Source organism: Chenopodium album, chromosome 5 (assembly GCF_948465745.1).
Source record: "Chenopodium album chromosome 5, dcCheAlbu1.1, whole genome shotgun sequence".
Taxonomy (NCBI): domain Eukaryota; kingdom Viridiplantae; phylum Streptophyta; class Magnoliopsida; order Caryophyllales; family Amaranthaceae; genus Chenopodium; species Chenopodium album.
Window position 1 is genome coordinate 57945553 of NC_137838.1, and position 12659 is coordinate 57958211.

General features: G+C 41.5%; 40 non-coding genes across 40 annotated transcripts; all 40 read left to right on the forward strand.

Moving 5' to 3' along the window:
- The first annotated feature begins 38 nt into the window (after positions 1-38).
- Positions 39-157, forward strand: LOC145633762 (5S ribosomal RNA). Its single transcript, XR_014113064.1, has one exon. It is a non-coding gene; the product is annotated as a 5S ribosomal RNA (ribosomal RNA).
- A 195-nt stretch (positions 158-352) lies between these two features.
- Positions 353-471, forward strand: LOC145633554 (5S ribosomal RNA). The gene has a single exon (XR_014112866.1). It is a non-coding gene; the product is annotated as a 5S ribosomal RNA (ribosomal RNA).
- A 198-nt stretch (positions 472-669) lies between these two features.
- Positions 670-788, forward strand: LOC145633740 (5S ribosomal RNA). Its single transcript, XR_014113043.1, has one exon. It is a non-coding gene; the product is annotated as a 5S ribosomal RNA (ribosomal RNA).
- Positions 789-986: 198 nt separating this feature from the next.
- LOC145633741 (5S ribosomal RNA) lies at positions 987-1105 on the forward strand. Its single transcript, XR_014113044.1, has one exon. It is a non-coding gene; the product is annotated as a 5S ribosomal RNA (ribosomal RNA).
- Positions 1106-1303: 198 nt separating this feature from the next.
- Positions 1304-1422, forward strand: LOC145633817 (5S ribosomal RNA). Its single transcript, XR_014113117.1, has one exon. It is a non-coding gene; the product is annotated as a 5S ribosomal RNA (ribosomal RNA).
- Positions 1423-1620: 198 nt separating this feature from the next.
- LOC145633577 (5S ribosomal RNA) lies at positions 1621-1739 on the forward strand. Its single transcript, XR_014112888.1, has one exon. It is a non-coding gene; the product is annotated as a 5S ribosomal RNA (ribosomal RNA).
- Positions 1740-1937: 198 nt separating this feature from the next.
- Positions 1938-2056, forward strand: LOC145633987 (5S ribosomal RNA). The gene has a single exon (XR_014113279.1). It is a non-coding gene; the product is annotated as a 5S ribosomal RNA (ribosomal RNA).
- Positions 2057-2255: 199 nt separating this feature from the next.
- LOC145633695 (5S ribosomal RNA) lies at positions 2256-2374 on the forward strand. The gene has a single exon (XR_014113000.1). It is a non-coding gene; the product is annotated as a 5S ribosomal RNA (ribosomal RNA).
- Positions 2375-2573: 199 nt separating this feature from the next.
- On the forward strand, positions 2574-2692 carry LOC145633839 (5S ribosomal RNA). The gene has a single exon (XR_014113138.1). It is a non-coding gene; the product is annotated as a 5S ribosomal RNA (ribosomal RNA).
- A 197-nt stretch (positions 2693-2889) lies between these two features.
- Positions 2890-3008, forward strand: LOC145633840 (5S ribosomal RNA). Its single transcript, XR_014113139.1, has one exon. It is a non-coding gene; the product is annotated as a 5S ribosomal RNA (ribosomal RNA).
- Positions 3009-3206: 198 nt separating this feature from the next.
- LOC145633763 (5S ribosomal RNA) lies at positions 3207-3325 on the forward strand. Its single transcript, XR_014113065.1, has one exon. It is a non-coding gene; the product is annotated as a 5S ribosomal RNA (ribosomal RNA).
- Positions 3326-3523: 198 nt separating this feature from the next.
- Positions 3524-3642, forward strand: LOC145633441 (5S ribosomal RNA). The gene has a single exon (XR_014112766.1). It is a non-coding gene; the product is annotated as a 5S ribosomal RNA (ribosomal RNA).
- Positions 3643-3841: 199 nt separating this feature from the next.
- On the forward strand, positions 3842-3960 carry LOC145633841 (5S ribosomal RNA). The gene has a single exon (XR_014113140.1). It is a non-coding gene; the product is annotated as a 5S ribosomal RNA (ribosomal RNA).
- Positions 3961-4159: 199 nt separating this feature from the next.
- LOC145634051 (5S ribosomal RNA) lies at positions 4160-4278 on the forward strand. Its single transcript, XR_014113341.1, has one exon. It is a non-coding gene; the product is annotated as a 5S ribosomal RNA (ribosomal RNA).
- Positions 4279-4476: 198 nt separating this feature from the next.
- LOC145633960 (5S ribosomal RNA) lies at positions 4477-4595 on the forward strand. The gene has a single exon (XR_014113253.1). It is a non-coding gene; the product is annotated as a 5S ribosomal RNA (ribosomal RNA).
- Positions 4596-4792: 197 nt separating this feature from the next.
- Positions 4793-4911, forward strand: LOC145633647 (5S ribosomal RNA). The gene has a single exon (XR_014112953.1). It is a non-coding gene; the product is annotated as a 5S ribosomal RNA (ribosomal RNA).
- Positions 4912-5110: 199 nt separating this feature from the next.
- On the forward strand, positions 5111-5229 carry LOC145633619 (5S ribosomal RNA). The gene has a single exon (XR_014112926.1). It is a non-coding gene; the product is annotated as a 5S ribosomal RNA (ribosomal RNA).
- A 198-nt stretch (positions 5230-5427) lies between these two features.
- LOC145633783 (5S ribosomal RNA) lies at positions 5428-5546 on the forward strand. Its single transcript, XR_014113084.1, has one exon. It is a non-coding gene; the product is annotated as a 5S ribosomal RNA (ribosomal RNA).
- A 197-nt stretch (positions 5547-5743) lies between these two features.
- On the forward strand, positions 5744-5862 carry LOC145633842 (5S ribosomal RNA). Its single transcript, XR_014113141.1, has one exon. It is a non-coding gene; the product is annotated as a 5S ribosomal RNA (ribosomal RNA).
- Positions 5863-6060: 198 nt separating this feature from the next.
- Positions 6061-6179, forward strand: LOC145633974 (5S ribosomal RNA). The gene has a single exon (XR_014113266.1). It is a non-coding gene; the product is annotated as a 5S ribosomal RNA (ribosomal RNA).
- A 198-nt stretch (positions 6180-6377) lies between these two features.
- On the forward strand, positions 6378-6496 carry LOC145633907 (5S ribosomal RNA). The gene has a single exon (XR_014113203.1). It is a non-coding gene; the product is annotated as a 5S ribosomal RNA (ribosomal RNA).
- A 199-nt stretch (positions 6497-6695) lies between these two features.
- LOC145633772 (5S ribosomal RNA) lies at positions 6696-6814 on the forward strand. Its single transcript, XR_014113074.1, has one exon. It is a non-coding gene; the product is annotated as a 5S ribosomal RNA (ribosomal RNA).
- A 199-nt stretch (positions 6815-7013) lies between these two features.
- Positions 7014-7132, forward strand: LOC145633704 (5S ribosomal RNA). Its single transcript, XR_014113009.1, has one exon. It is a non-coding gene; the product is annotated as a 5S ribosomal RNA (ribosomal RNA).
- Positions 7133-7331: 199 nt separating this feature from the next.
- On the forward strand, positions 7332-7450 carry LOC145633914 (5S ribosomal RNA). The gene has a single exon (XR_014113210.1). It is a non-coding gene; the product is annotated as a 5S ribosomal RNA (ribosomal RNA).
- Positions 7451-7649: 199 nt separating this feature from the next.
- Positions 7650-7768, forward strand: LOC145633645 (5S ribosomal RNA). The gene has a single exon (XR_014112951.1). It is a non-coding gene; the product is annotated as a 5S ribosomal RNA (ribosomal RNA).
- A 196-nt stretch (positions 7769-7964) lies between these two features.
- LOC145634025 (5S ribosomal RNA) lies at positions 7965-8083 on the forward strand. The gene has a single exon (XR_014113316.1). It is a non-coding gene; the product is annotated as a 5S ribosomal RNA (ribosomal RNA).
- Positions 8084-8282: 199 nt separating this feature from the next.
- On the forward strand, positions 8283-8401 carry LOC145633822 (5S ribosomal RNA). Its single transcript, XR_014113122.1, has one exon. It is a non-coding gene; the product is annotated as a 5S ribosomal RNA (ribosomal RNA).
- A 197-nt stretch (positions 8402-8598) lies between these two features.
- LOC145633756 (5S ribosomal RNA) lies at positions 8599-8717 on the forward strand. Its single transcript, XR_014113058.1, has one exon. It is a non-coding gene; the product is annotated as a 5S ribosomal RNA (ribosomal RNA).
- Positions 8718-8916: 199 nt separating this feature from the next.
- Positions 8917-9035, forward strand: LOC145633728 (5S ribosomal RNA). The gene has a single exon (XR_014113033.1). It is a non-coding gene; the product is annotated as a 5S ribosomal RNA (ribosomal RNA).
- Positions 9036-9232: 197 nt separating this feature from the next.
- Positions 9233-9351, forward strand: LOC145634026 (5S ribosomal RNA). Its single transcript, XR_014113317.1, has one exon. It is a non-coding gene; the product is annotated as a 5S ribosomal RNA (ribosomal RNA).
- Positions 9352-9550: 199 nt separating this feature from the next.
- LOC145633897 (5S ribosomal RNA) lies at positions 9551-9669 on the forward strand. The gene has a single exon (XR_014113194.1). It is a non-coding gene; the product is annotated as a 5S ribosomal RNA (ribosomal RNA).
- Positions 9670-9867: 198 nt separating this feature from the next.
- Positions 9868-9986, forward strand: LOC145633757 (5S ribosomal RNA). The gene has a single exon (XR_014113059.1). It is a non-coding gene; the product is annotated as a 5S ribosomal RNA (ribosomal RNA).
- Positions 9987-10185: 199 nt separating this feature from the next.
- LOC145634033 (5S ribosomal RNA) lies at positions 10186-10304 on the forward strand. The gene has a single exon (XR_014113323.1). It is a non-coding gene; the product is annotated as a 5S ribosomal RNA (ribosomal RNA).
- A 197-nt stretch (positions 10305-10501) lies between these two features.
- On the forward strand, positions 10502-10620 carry LOC145633881 (5S ribosomal RNA). Its single transcript, XR_014113178.1, has one exon. It is a non-coding gene; the product is annotated as a 5S ribosomal RNA (ribosomal RNA).
- Positions 10621-10820: 200 nt separating this feature from the next.
- Positions 10821-10939, forward strand: LOC145633886 (5S ribosomal RNA). Its single transcript, XR_014113183.1, has one exon. It is a non-coding gene; the product is annotated as a 5S ribosomal RNA (ribosomal RNA).
- Positions 10940-11137: 198 nt separating this feature from the next.
- LOC145633843 (5S ribosomal RNA) lies at positions 11138-11256 on the forward strand. Its single transcript, XR_014113142.1, has one exon. It is a non-coding gene; the product is annotated as a 5S ribosomal RNA (ribosomal RNA).
- A 199-nt stretch (positions 11257-11455) lies between these two features.
- Positions 11456-11574, forward strand: LOC145633630 (5S ribosomal RNA). The gene has a single exon (XR_014112936.1). It is a non-coding gene; the product is annotated as a 5S ribosomal RNA (ribosomal RNA).
- Positions 11575-11771: 197 nt separating this feature from the next.
- On the forward strand, positions 11772-11890 carry LOC145633652 (5S ribosomal RNA). The gene has a single exon (XR_014112958.1). It is a non-coding gene; the product is annotated as a 5S ribosomal RNA (ribosomal RNA).
- Positions 11891-12089: 199 nt separating this feature from the next.
- LOC145634035 (5S ribosomal RNA) lies at positions 12090-12208 on the forward strand. Its single transcript, XR_014113325.1, has one exon. It is a non-coding gene; the product is annotated as a 5S ribosomal RNA (ribosomal RNA).
- A 198-nt stretch (positions 12209-12406) lies between these two features.
- LOC145633883 (5S ribosomal RNA) lies at positions 12407-12525 on the forward strand. Its single transcript, XR_014113180.1, has one exon. It is a non-coding gene; the product is annotated as a 5S ribosomal RNA (ribosomal RNA).
- The last annotated feature ends 134 nt before the right edge of the window (positions 12526-12659 follow it).

Here is a 12659-nt window from a genome sequence, read left to right on the forward strand (position 1 = left end):
GGAAAGGGTATAAATACAAAATAGCACAATAAGTAAATGGGTGCGATCATACCAGCACTAATGCACCGGATCCCATCAGAACTCCGCAGTTAAGCGTGCTTGGGCGAGAGGAGTATTAGGATGGGTGACCTCCTGGGAAGTCCTCGTGTTGCACCCCTTTTTTGCCGAATTCGTAATTTTTATTTGTTTTCGGTTATTTTGAGATGGGAAATGGTTTGTGACGCGTAGATCTAATAAAAAAAAATTGAAAAAAAAAATGTTTAATTCGGACGATCGGGCACAAAGTTACGACATTTCGAAGGAAATCAGAGGCTGGAAAGGGTATAAATACAAAATAGCGCTATAAGTAAATGGGTGCGATCATACCAGCACTAATGCACCGGATCCCATCTGAACTCCGCAGTTAAGCGTGCTTGGGCGAGAGTAGTACTAGGATGGGTGACCTCCTGGGAAGTCCTCGTGTTGCACCCCTTTTTTGCCGAATTCGTAATTTTTATTTGTTTTCGGTTATTTTGAGATGGGAAATAGTTTGGGACGCGTACATCTCGAAAAAAAACCAATTTGAAAAAAAAAATGTTTAATTCGGACGATCGGGCACAAATTTACGGCATTTCGAAGGAAATCAGAGGCTGGAAAGGGTATAAATACAAAATAGCGCAATAAGTAAATGGGTGCGATCATACCAGCACTAATGCACCGGATCCCATCAAAACTCCGCAGTTAAGCGTGCTTGGGCGAGAGTAGTACTAGGATGGGTGACCTCCTGGGAAGTCCTCGTGTTGCACCCCTTTTTTGCCGAATTCGTAATTTTTATTTGTTTTCGGTTATTTTGAGATGAGAAATGGTTTGGGACGCGTAGATCTCGAAAAAAAACCAATTTGAAAAAAAAAATGTTTAATTCGGACGATCGGGCACAAATTTACGGCATTTCGAAGGAAATCAGAGGCTGGAAAGGGTATAAATACAAAATAGCGCAATAAGTAAATGGGTGCGATCATACCAGCACTAATGCACCGGATCCCATCAAAACTCCGCAGTTAAGCGTGCTTGGGCGAGAGTAGTACTAGGATGGGTGACCTCCTGGGAAGTCCTCGTGTTGCACCCCTTTTTTGCCGAATTCGTAATTTTTATTTGTTTTCGGTTATTTTGAGATGGGAAATAGTTTGGGACGCGTACATCTCGAAAAAAAACCAATTTGAAAAAAAAAATGTTTAATTCGGACGATCGGACACAAATTTACGGCATTTCGAAGGAAATCAGAGGCTGGAAAGGGTATAATTACAAAATAGCGCAATAAGTAAATGGGTGCGATTATACCAGCACTAATGCACCGGATCCCATCAAAACTCCGCAGTTAAGCGTGCTTGGGCGAGAGTAGTACTAGGATGGGTGACCTCCTGGGAAGTCCTCGTGTTGCACCCATTTTTTGCCGAATTCGTAATTTTTATTTGTTTTCGGTTATTTTGAGATGAGAAATGGTTTGGGACGCGTAGATCTCGAAAAAAAAACCAATTTGAAAAAAAAATGTTTAATTCGGACGATCGGGCACAAAGTTACGACATTTCGAAGGAAATCAGAGGCTGGAAAGGGTATAAATACAAAATAGCGCAATAAGTAAATGGGTGCAATCATACCAGCACTAATGCACCGGATCCCATCAGAACTCCGCAGTTAAGCGTGCTTGGGCGAGAGTAGTACTAGGATGGGTGACCTCCTGGGAAGTCCTCGTGTTGCACCCCTTTTTTGCCGAATTCGTAATTTTTATTTGTTTTCGGTTATTTTGAGATGGGAAATGGTTTGGGACGCGTAGATCTCGAAAAAAAACCAATTTGAAAAAAAAAATGTTTAATTCGGACGATCGGGCACAAAGTTACGACATTTCGAAGGAAATCAGAGGCTGGAAAGGGTATAAATACAAAATAGCGTAATAAGTAAATGGGTGCGATCATACCAGCACTAATGCACCGGATCCCATCAGAACTCCGCAGTTAAGCGTGCTTGAGCGAGAGTAATACTAGGATAGGTGACCTCCTGGGAAGTCCTCGTGTTGCACCTCTTTTTTGCCGAATTCGTAATTTTTATTTGTTTTCGGTTATTTTGAGATGGGAAATGGTTTGGGACGCATAGATCTCGAAAAAAAAACCAATTTGAAAAAAAAAATGTTTAATTCGGACGATCGGGCACAAAGTTACGGCATTTCGAAGGAAATCAGAGGCTGGAAAGGGTATAAATACAAAATAGCGCAATAAGTAAATGGGTGCGATCATACCAGCACTAATGCACCGGATCCCATCAGAACTCCGCAGTTAAGCGTGCTTGGGCGAGAGTAGTACTAGGATAGGTGACCTCCTGGGAAGTCCTCGTGTTGCACCCCTTTTTTGCCGAATTCGTAATTTTTATTTATTTTCGGTTATTTTGAGATGGGAAATGGTTTGGGACGCGTAGATCTCGATAAAAAAACCAATTTGAAAAAAAAAATGTTTAATTTGGACAATCGGGCACAAAGTTACGGCATTTCGAAGGAAATCAGAGGCTGGAAAGGGTATAAATACAAAATAGCGCAATAAGTAAATGGGTGCGATCATACCAGCACTAATGCACCGGATCCCATCAGAACTCCGCAGTTAAGCGTGCTTGAGCGAGAGTAGTACTAGGATAGGTGACCTCCTGGGAAGTCCTCGTGTTGCACCCCTTTTTTGCCGAATTCGTAATTTTTATTTGTTTTCGGTTATTTTGTGATGGGAAATGGTTTGGGACGCGTAGATCTACAAAAAAAAATAATTTGAAAAAAAAATGTTTAATTCGGACGATCGGGCACAAATTTACGGCATTTCGAAGGAAATTATAGGCTGGAAAGGGTATAAATACAAAATAGCGCAATAAGTAAATGGGTGCGATCATACCAGCACTAATGCACCGGATCCCATCAGAACTCCGCAGTTAAGCGTGCTTGAGCGAGAGTAGTACTAGGATAGGTGACCTCCTGGGAAGTCCTCGTGTTGCACCCCTTTTTTGCCGAATTCGTAATTTTTATTTGTTTTCGGTTATTTTGAGATCGGAAATGGTTTGGGACGCGTAGTTCTACAAAAAAAAACAATTTGAAAAAAAAAATGTTTAATTCGGACGATCGGGGACAAAGTTACGGCATTTCGAAGGAAATCAGGGGCTGGAAAGGGTATAAATACAAAATAGCACAATAAGTAAATGGGTGCGATCATACCAGCACTAATGCACCGGATCCCATCAGAACTCCGCAGTTAAGCGTGCTTGGGCGAGAGGAGTATTAGGATGGGTGACCTCCTGGGAAGTCCTCGTGTTGCACCCCTTTTTTGCCGAATTCGTAATTTTTATTTGTTTTCGGTTATTTTGAGATGGGAAATGGTTTGTGACGCGTAGATCTCGAAAAAAAAACCAATTTGAAAAAAAAAATGTTTAATTCGGACGATCGGGCACAAAGTTACGGCATTTCGAAGGAAATCAGAGGCTGGAAAGGGTATAAATACAAAATAGCGCAATATGAAATGGGTGCGATCATACCAGCACTAATGCACCGGATCCCATCAGAACTCCGCAGTTAAGCGTGCTTGGGCGAGAGTAGTACTAGGATGGGTGACCTCCTGGGAAGTCCTCGTGTTGCACCCCTTTTTTGCCGAATTCGTAATTTTTATTTGTTTTCGGTTATTTTGAGATGGAATATGGTTTGGGACGCGTAGATCTCGAAAAAAAAACCAATTTGAAAAAAAAAATGTTTAATTCGGACGATCGGGCACAAAGTTACGGCATTTCGAAGGAAATCAGAGGCTGGAAAGGATATAAATACAAAATAGGGCAATAAGTAAATGGGTGCGATCATACCAGCACTAATGCACCGGATCCCATCAGAACTCCGCAGTTAAGCGTGCTTGAGCGAGAGTAGTACTAGGATAGGTGACCTCCTGGGAAGTCCTCGTGTTGCACCCCTTCTTTGTCGAATTCATAATTTTTATTTGTTTTCGGTTATTTTGTGATGGGAAATGGTTTGGGACGCGTAGATCTACAAAAAAAAAATAATTTGAAAAAAAAAATGTTTAATTCGGACGATCGGGCACAAAGTTACGGCATTTCGAAGGAAATCAGAGGCTGGAAAGGGTATAAATACAAAATAGCGCAATAAGTAAATGGGTGCGATCATACCAGCACTAATGCACCGGATCCCATCAGAACTCCGCAGTTAAGCGTGCTTGAGCGAGAGTAGTACTAGGATAGTTGAGCTTTTGGGAAGTCCTCGTGTTGCACCCCTTTTTTGCCGAATTCGTAATTTTTTTTTGTTCTCGGTTATTTTGAGATGGGAAATGGTTTGGGAATCGTAGATCTCGATAAAAAAACCAATTTGAAAAAAAAATGTTTAATTCGGACGATCAGGCACCAAGTTACGGCATTTCGAAGGAAATCAGAGGCTGGAAAGGGTATAAATACAAAATAGCGCAATAAGTAAATGGGTGCGAGCATACCAGCACTAATGCACCGGATCCCATCAGAACTCCGCAGTTAAGCGTGCTTGAGCGAGAGTAGTACTAGGATAGGTGACCTCCCGGGAAGTCCTCGTGTTGCACCCCTTTTTTTCGTATTCGTAATTTTTATTTGTTTTCGGTTATTTTGTGATGGGAAATGGTTTGGGACGCGTAGATCTACAAAAAAAAATAATTTGAAAAAAAAAATGTTTAATTCGGACGATCGGGGACAAAGTTACGGAATTTCGAAGGAAATCAGGGGCTGGAAAGGGTATTAATACAAAATAGCACAATAAGTAAATGGGTGCGATCATACCAGCACTAATGCACCGGATCCCATTAGAACTCCGCAGTTAAGCGTGCTTGGGCGAGAGTAGTACTAGGATGGGTGACCTCTTGGGAAGTCCTCGTGTTGCACCCCTTTTTTTGCCGAATTCGTAATTTTTATTTGTTTTCGGTTATTTTGAGATGGGAAATGGTCTGGGACGCGTAGATCTACAAAAAAAAACAATTTTAAAAAAAAAATGTTTAATTCGGACGATCGGGGACAAAGTTACGGCATTTCGAATGAAATCAGGGGCTGGAAAGGGTATAAATACAAAATAGCACAATAAGTAAATGGGTGCGATCATACCAGCACTAATGCACCGGATCCCATCAGAACTCCGCAGTTAAGCGTGCTTGGGCGAGAGTAGTACTAGGATGGGTGACCTCATGGGAAGTCCTCGTGTTGCACCCCTTTTTTGCCGAATTTATAATTTTTATTTGTTTTCGGTTATTTTGAGATGGGAAATGGTTTGGGACGCGTAGATCTCGAAAAAAAAACCAATTTGAAAAAAAAAATGTTTAATTCGGACGATCGGGCACAAAGTTACGGCATTTCGAAGGAATCAGAGGCTGGAAAGGGTATAAATACAAAATAGCGCAATAAGTAAATGGGTGCGATCATACCAGCACTAATGCACCGGATCCCATCAGAACTCCGCAGTTAAGCGTGCTTGGGCGAGAGTAGTACTAGGATCGGTGACCTCCTGGGAAGTCCTCGTGTTGCACCCCTTTTTTGCTGAATTCGTAATTTTTATTTGTTCTTGGTTATTTTGAGATGGGAAATAGTTTGGGACGCGTAGATAAAAAAAAAAACCAATTTGAAAAAAAAAATGTTTAATTCGGACGATCGGGCACAAAGTTACGGCATTTCGAAGGAAATCAGAGGCTGGAAAGGGTATAAATACAAAATAGCGCAATAAGTAAATGGGTGCGATCATACCAGCACTAATGCACCGGATCCCATCAGAACTCCGCAGTTAAGCGTGCTTGAGCGAGAGTAGTACTAGGATAGGTGACCTCCTGGGAAGTCCTCGTGTTGCACCCCTTTTTTGCCGAATTCTTAATTTTTATTTGTTTTCGGTTATTTTGAGATGGGAAATGGTTTGGGACGCGTAGATCTACAAAAAAAAACAATTTGAAAAAAAAAATGTTTAATTCGGACGATCGGGGACAAAGTTACGGCATTTCGAAGGAAATCAGGGACTGGAAAGGGTATAAATACAAAATAGCACAATAAGTAAATGGTTGCGATCATACCAGCACTAATGCACCGGATCCCATCAGAACTCCGCAGTTAAGCGTGCTTGGGCGAGAGCAGTACTAGGATGTATGACCTCCTGGGAAGTCCTCGTGTTGCACCCTTTTTTTGCCGAATTCGTAATTTTTATTTTTTTCGGTTATTTTTAAATGGGAAATGGTTTGGGACACGTAGATCTCGAAAAAAAAACCAATTTGAAAAAAAAAATGTTTAATTCGGACGATCGGGCACAAAGTTACGGCATTTCGAAGGAAATCAGAGGTTGGAAAAAGTATAAATACAAAATAGCCCAATAAGTAAATGGGTGCGATCATACCAGCACTAATGCACCGGATCCCATTAGAACTCCGCAATTAATCGTGCTTGGGCGAGAGTAGTACTAGGATGGGTGACCTCCTAGGAAGTCCTCGTGTTGCACCCCTTTTTTGCCGAATTCGTAATTTTTATTTATTTTCGGTTATTTTGAGATGGAAAATGGTTTGGGACGCGTAGATCTTGAAAAAAAAAACCAATTTGAAAAAAAAATGTTTAATTCGGACGATCGGGCACAAAGTTACGGCATTTCGAAGGAAATCAGTGGCTGGAAAGGGTATAAATACAAAATAGCGCAATAAGTAAATGGGTGCGATCATACCAGCACTAATGCACCGGATCCCATCAGAACTCCGCAGTTAAGCGTGCTTGGGCGAGAGTAGTACTAGGATGGGTGACCTCCTGGGAAGTCCTCGTGTTCCACCCCTTTTTATCCGAATTCGTAATTTTTATTTGTTTTCGATTATTTTGAGATGGGAAATGGTTTGGGACTCGTAGATCTCGAAAAAAAAACCAATTTGAAAAAAAAAATGTTTAATTCGGACGATCGGGCACAAATTTACGGCATTTCGAAGGAAATCAGAGGCTGGAAAGGGTATAAATACAATATAGCGCAATAAGTAAATGGGTGCGATCATACCAGCACTAATGCACCGGATCCCATTAGAACTCCGCTGTTAAGCGTGCTTGGGCGAGAGTAGTACTAGGATGGGTGACCTCCTGGGAAGTCCTCGTGTTGCACCCCTTTTTTGCCGAATTCTTAATTTTTATTTGTTCTCGGTTATTTTGAGATGGGAAATGGTTTGGGACGCGTAGATCTCGAAAAAAAAACCAATTTGAAAAAAAAAATGTTTAATTCGGACGATTGGGCACAAAGTTACGGCATTTCGAAGGAAATCAGAGGCTGGAAAGAGTATAAATACAAAATAGCGCAATAAGTAAAGGGGTGCGATCATACCAGCACTAATGCACCGGATCCCATCAGAACTCCGCAGTTAAGCGTGCTTGAACGAGAGTAGTACTAGGATAGGTGACCTCCTGGGAAGTCCTCGTGTTGCACCCCTTTTTTGCCGAATTCGTAATTTTTATTTGTTTTCGGTTATTTTGAGATGGGAAATGGTTTGGGACGCGTAGATCTCGAAAAAAAAACCAATTTGAAAAAAAAAATGTTTAATTCGGACAATCGGGCACAAAGTTACGGCATTTCAAAGGAAATCAGAGGCTGGAAAGGGTATAAATACAAAATAGCGCAATAAGTAAATGGGTGCGATCATACCAGCATTAATGCACCGGATCCCATCAGAACTCCGCAGTTAAGCGTGCTTGGGCGAGAGTAGTACTAGGATGGGTGACCTCCTGGGAAGTCCTCGTGTTGCACCCCTTTTTGCCGAATTCGTAATTTTTATTTGTTTTCGGTTATTTTGAGATGGGAAATGGTTTGGGACACCTAGATCTCGAAAAAAAAACCAATTTAAAAAAAAATGTTTAATTCGAACGATCGGGCACAAATTTACGGCATTTCGAAGGAAATCAGAGGCTGGAAAGGGTATAAATACAAAATAGCGCAATAAGTAAATGGGTGCGATCATACCAACACTAATGCACAGGATCCCATCAGAACTTCGCAGTCAAGCGTGCTTGGGCGAGAGTAGTACTATGATGGGTGACCTCCTGGGAAGTCCTCGTGTTGCATCCCTTTTTTGCCGAATTCGTAATTTTTATTTGTTCTCGGTTATTTTGAGATGGGAAATAGTTTGGGACGCGTAGATCTCGAAAAAACAACCAATTTGAAAAAAAAAATGTTTAATTCTTACGATCGGGCACAAAGTTATGGCATTTCGAAGGAAATCAGAGGCTGGAAAGGGTATAAATACAAAATTGCGCAATAAGTAAATGGGTGCGATCATACCAGCACTAATGCACCGGCTCCCATCAGAACTCCGCAGTTAAGCGTGCTTGGGCGAGAGTAGTACTAGGATGGGTGACCTCTTGGGAAGTCCTTGTGTTGCACCCCTTTTTTGCCGAATTCGTAATTTTTATTTGTTCTCGGTTATTTTGAGATGGGAAATGGTTTGGGACGCGTAGATCTCGAAAAAAAACCAATTTGAAAAAAAAATGTTTAATTCGGACGATCGGGCACAAAGTTACGGCATTTCGAAGGAAATCAGAGGCTGGAAAGAGTATAAATACAAAATAGCGCAATAAGTAAATGGTTGCGATCATACCAGCACTAATGCACCGGATCCCATCAGAACTCCGCTGTTAAGCGTGCTTGGGCGAGAGTAGTACTAGGATGGGTGACCTCCTGGGAAGTCCTCGTGTTGCATCCCTTTTTTGCCGAATTCGTAATTTTTATTTGTTTTCGGTTATTTTGAGATGGGAAATGGTTTGGGACGCGTAGATCTACAAAAAAAAACCAATTTGAAAAAAAAAATGTTTAATTCGGACGATCGGGCACAAATTTACGGCATTTCGAAGGAAATCAGAGGCTGGAAAGGGTATAAATACTAAATAGCGCAATAAGTAAATGGGTGCGATCATACCAGCATTAATGCACCGGATCCCATCAGAACTCCGCAGTTAAGCGTGCTTGGGCGAGAGTAGTACTAGGATGGGTGACCTCCTGGGAAGTCCTCGTGTTGTACCCCTTTTTTGCCGAATTCGTAATTTTTATTTGTTTTCGGTTATTTTGAGATGGGAAATGGTTTGGGACACCTAGATCTCGAAAAAAAAACCAATTTAAAAAAAAATGTTTAATTCGAACGATCGGGCACAAATTTACGGCATTTCGAAGGAAATCAGAGGCTGGAAAGGGTATAAATACAAAATAGCGCAATAAGTAAATGGGTGCGATCATACCAACACTAATGCACAGGATCCCATCAGAACTTCGCAGTCAAGCGTGCTTGGGCGAGAGTAGTACTATGATGGGTGACCTCCTGGGAAGTCCTCGTGTTGCATCCCTTTTTTGCCGAATTCGTAATTTTTATTTGTTCTCGGTTATTTTGAGATGGGAAATAGTTTGGGACGCGTAGATCTCGAAAAAACAACCAATTTGAAAAAAAAAATGTTTAATTCTTACGATCGGGCACAAAGTTATGGCATTTCGAAGGAAATCAGAGGCTGGAAAGGGTATAAATACAAAATTGCGCAATAAGTAAATGGGTGCGATCATACCAGCACTAATGCACCGGCTCCCATCAGAACTCCGCAGTTAAGCGTGCTTGGGCGAGAGTAGTATTAGGATGGGTGACCTCCTGGGAAGTCCTTGTGTTGCACCCCTTTTTTGCCGAATTCGTAATTTTTATTTGTTCTCGGTTATTTTGAGATGGGAAATGGTTTGGGACGCGTAGATCTCGAAAAAAAACCAATTTGAAAAAAAAAATGTTTAATTCGGACGATCGGGCACAAAGTTACGGCATTTCGAAGGAAATCAGAGGCTGGAAAGAGTATAAATACAAAATAGCGCAATAAGTAAATGGTTGCGATCATACCAGCACTAATGCACCGGATCCCATCAGAACTCCGCTGTTAAGCGTGCTTGGGCGAGAGTAGTACTAGGATGGGTGACCTCCTGGGAAGTCCTCGTGTTGCATCCCTTTTTTGCCGAATTCGTAATTTTTATTTGTTTTCGGTTATTTTGAGATGGGAAATGGTTTGGGACGCGTAGATCTACAAAAAAAAACCAATTTGAAAAAAAAAATGTTTAATTCGGACGATCGGGCACAAATTTACGGCATTTCGAAGGAAATCAGAGGCTGGAAAGGGTATAAATACTAAATAGCGCAATAAGTAAATGGGTGCGATCATACCAGCACTAATGCACCGGATCCCATCAGAACTCCGCAGTTAAGCGTGCTTGATCGAGAATAGTACAAGGATAGGTGACCTCCTGGGAAGTCCTCGTGTTGCACCCCTTTTTTGCCGAATTCGTAATTTTTATTTGTTTTCGGTTATTTTGAGATGGGAAATGGTTTGGGACGCGTAGATCTACAAAAAAAACAATTTGAAAAAAAAAATGTTTAATTCGGGCGATCGGGTACAAAGTTACGGCATTTCGAAGGAAATCAGGGGCTGGAAAGGGTATAAATACAAAATAGCACAATAAGTAAATGGGTGCGATCATACCAGCACTAATGCACCAGATCCCATCAGAACTCCGCAGTTAAGCGTGCTTGGGCGAGAGTAGTACTAGGAGGGGTGACCTCCTTGGAAGTCCTCGTGTTGCACCCCTTTTTTGCCGAATTCGTAATTTTTATTTGTTTTCGGTTATTTTGAGATGGGAAATGGTTTAGGACGCGTAGATCTCGAAAAAAAAAACCAATTTGAAAAAAAAAATGTTTAATTCGGACGATCGGGCACAAAGTTACGGCATTTCGAAGAAAATCAGAGGCTGGAAAGGGTATAAATACAAAATAGCGCAATAAGTAAATGGGTGCGATCATACCAGCACTAATGCACCGGATCCAATCAGAACTCCGCGGTTAAGTGTGCTTGGGCGAGAGTAGTACTAGGATGGGTGACCTCCTGGGAAGTCCTCGTGTTGCACCCCTTTTTTGCCGAATTCGTAATTTTTATTTGTTTTCGGTTATTTTGAGATGGGAAATGGTTTGGGACGCGTAGATCTCGAAAAAAAAACCAATTTGAAAAAAAAATGTTTAATTCGGACGATCGGGCACAAAGTTACGGCATTTCGAAGGAAATCAGAGGCTGGAATAGGTATAAATACAAAATAGCGCAATAAGTAAATGGGTGCGATCATACCAGCACTAATGCACCGGATCCCATCAGAACTCCGCAGTTAAGCGTGCTTGAGCGAGAGTAGTACTAGGATAGGTGACCTCCTGGGAAGTCCTCGTGTTGCACCCCTTTTTTGCCGAATTCGTAATTTTTATTTGTTTTCGGTTATTTTGAGATGGGAAATGGTTTGGGAAGCGTAGATCTACAAAAAAAAAACAATTTGAAAAAAAAAATGTTTAATTCGGACGATCGGGGACAAAGTTACGGCATTTCGAAGGAAATCAGGGGCTGGAAAGGGTATAAATACAAAATAGCACAATAAGTAAATGGGTGCGATCATACCAGCACTAATGCACCGGATCCCATCAGAACTCCGTAGTTAAGCGTGCTTGGGCGAGAGTAGTACTAGGATGGGTGACCTTCTGGGAAGTCCTCGTGTTGCACCCCTTTTTTGCCGAATTCGTAATTTTTATTTGTTTTCGGTTATTTTGAGATGGGAAATGGTTTGGGACGCGTAGTCTCGAAAAAAAAACCACTTTGAAAAAAAAATGTTTAATTCGGACGATCGGGCACAAAGTTACAGCATTTCGAAGGAAATCAGAGGCTGGAAAGAGTATAAATACAAAATAGCGCAATAAGTAAATGGGTGCGATCATACCAGCACTAATGCACTGGATCCCATCAGAACTCCGCAGTTAAGCGTGCTTGGGCGAGAGTAGTACTAGGATGGGTGACCTCCTGGGAAGTCCTCGTGTTGCACCCCTTTTTTGCCGAATTCGTAATTTTTATTTGTTTTCGGTTATTTTGAGATGGGAAATGGTTTGGGACGCGTAGATCTACAAAAAAAAACCAATTTGAAAAAAAAAATGTTTAATTCGGACGATCGGGCACAAATTTACGGCATTTCGAAGGAAATCAGAGGTTGGAAAGGGTATAAATACAAAATAGCGCAATAAGTAAATGGGTGCGATCATACCAGCACTAATGCACCGGATCCCATCAGAACTCCGCAGTTAAGCGTGCTTGATCGAGAATAGTACAAGGATAGGTGACCTCCTGGGAAGTCCTCGTGTTGCACCCCTTTTTTGCCGAATTCGTAATTTTTATTTGGTTTCGGTTATTTTGAGATGGGAAATGGTTTGGGACGCGTAGATCTACAAAAAAAAACAATTCGAAAAAAAAAATGTTTAATTCGGACGATCGGGTACAAAGTTACGGCATTTCGAAGGAAATCAGGGGCTGGAAAGGGTATAAATACAAAATAGCACAATAAGTAAATGGGTGCGATCATACCAGCACTAATGCACCAGATCCCATCAGAACTCCGCAGTTAAGCGTGCTTGGGCGAGAGTAGTACTAGGAGGGGTGACCTCCTTGGAAGTCCTCGTGTTGCACCCCTTTTTTGCCGAATTCGTAATTTTTATTGGTTTTCGGTTATTTTGAGATGGGAAATGGTTTGGGACGCGTAGATCTCGAAAAAAAAACCAATTTGAAAAAAAAAATGTTTAATTCGGACGATCGGGCACAAAGTT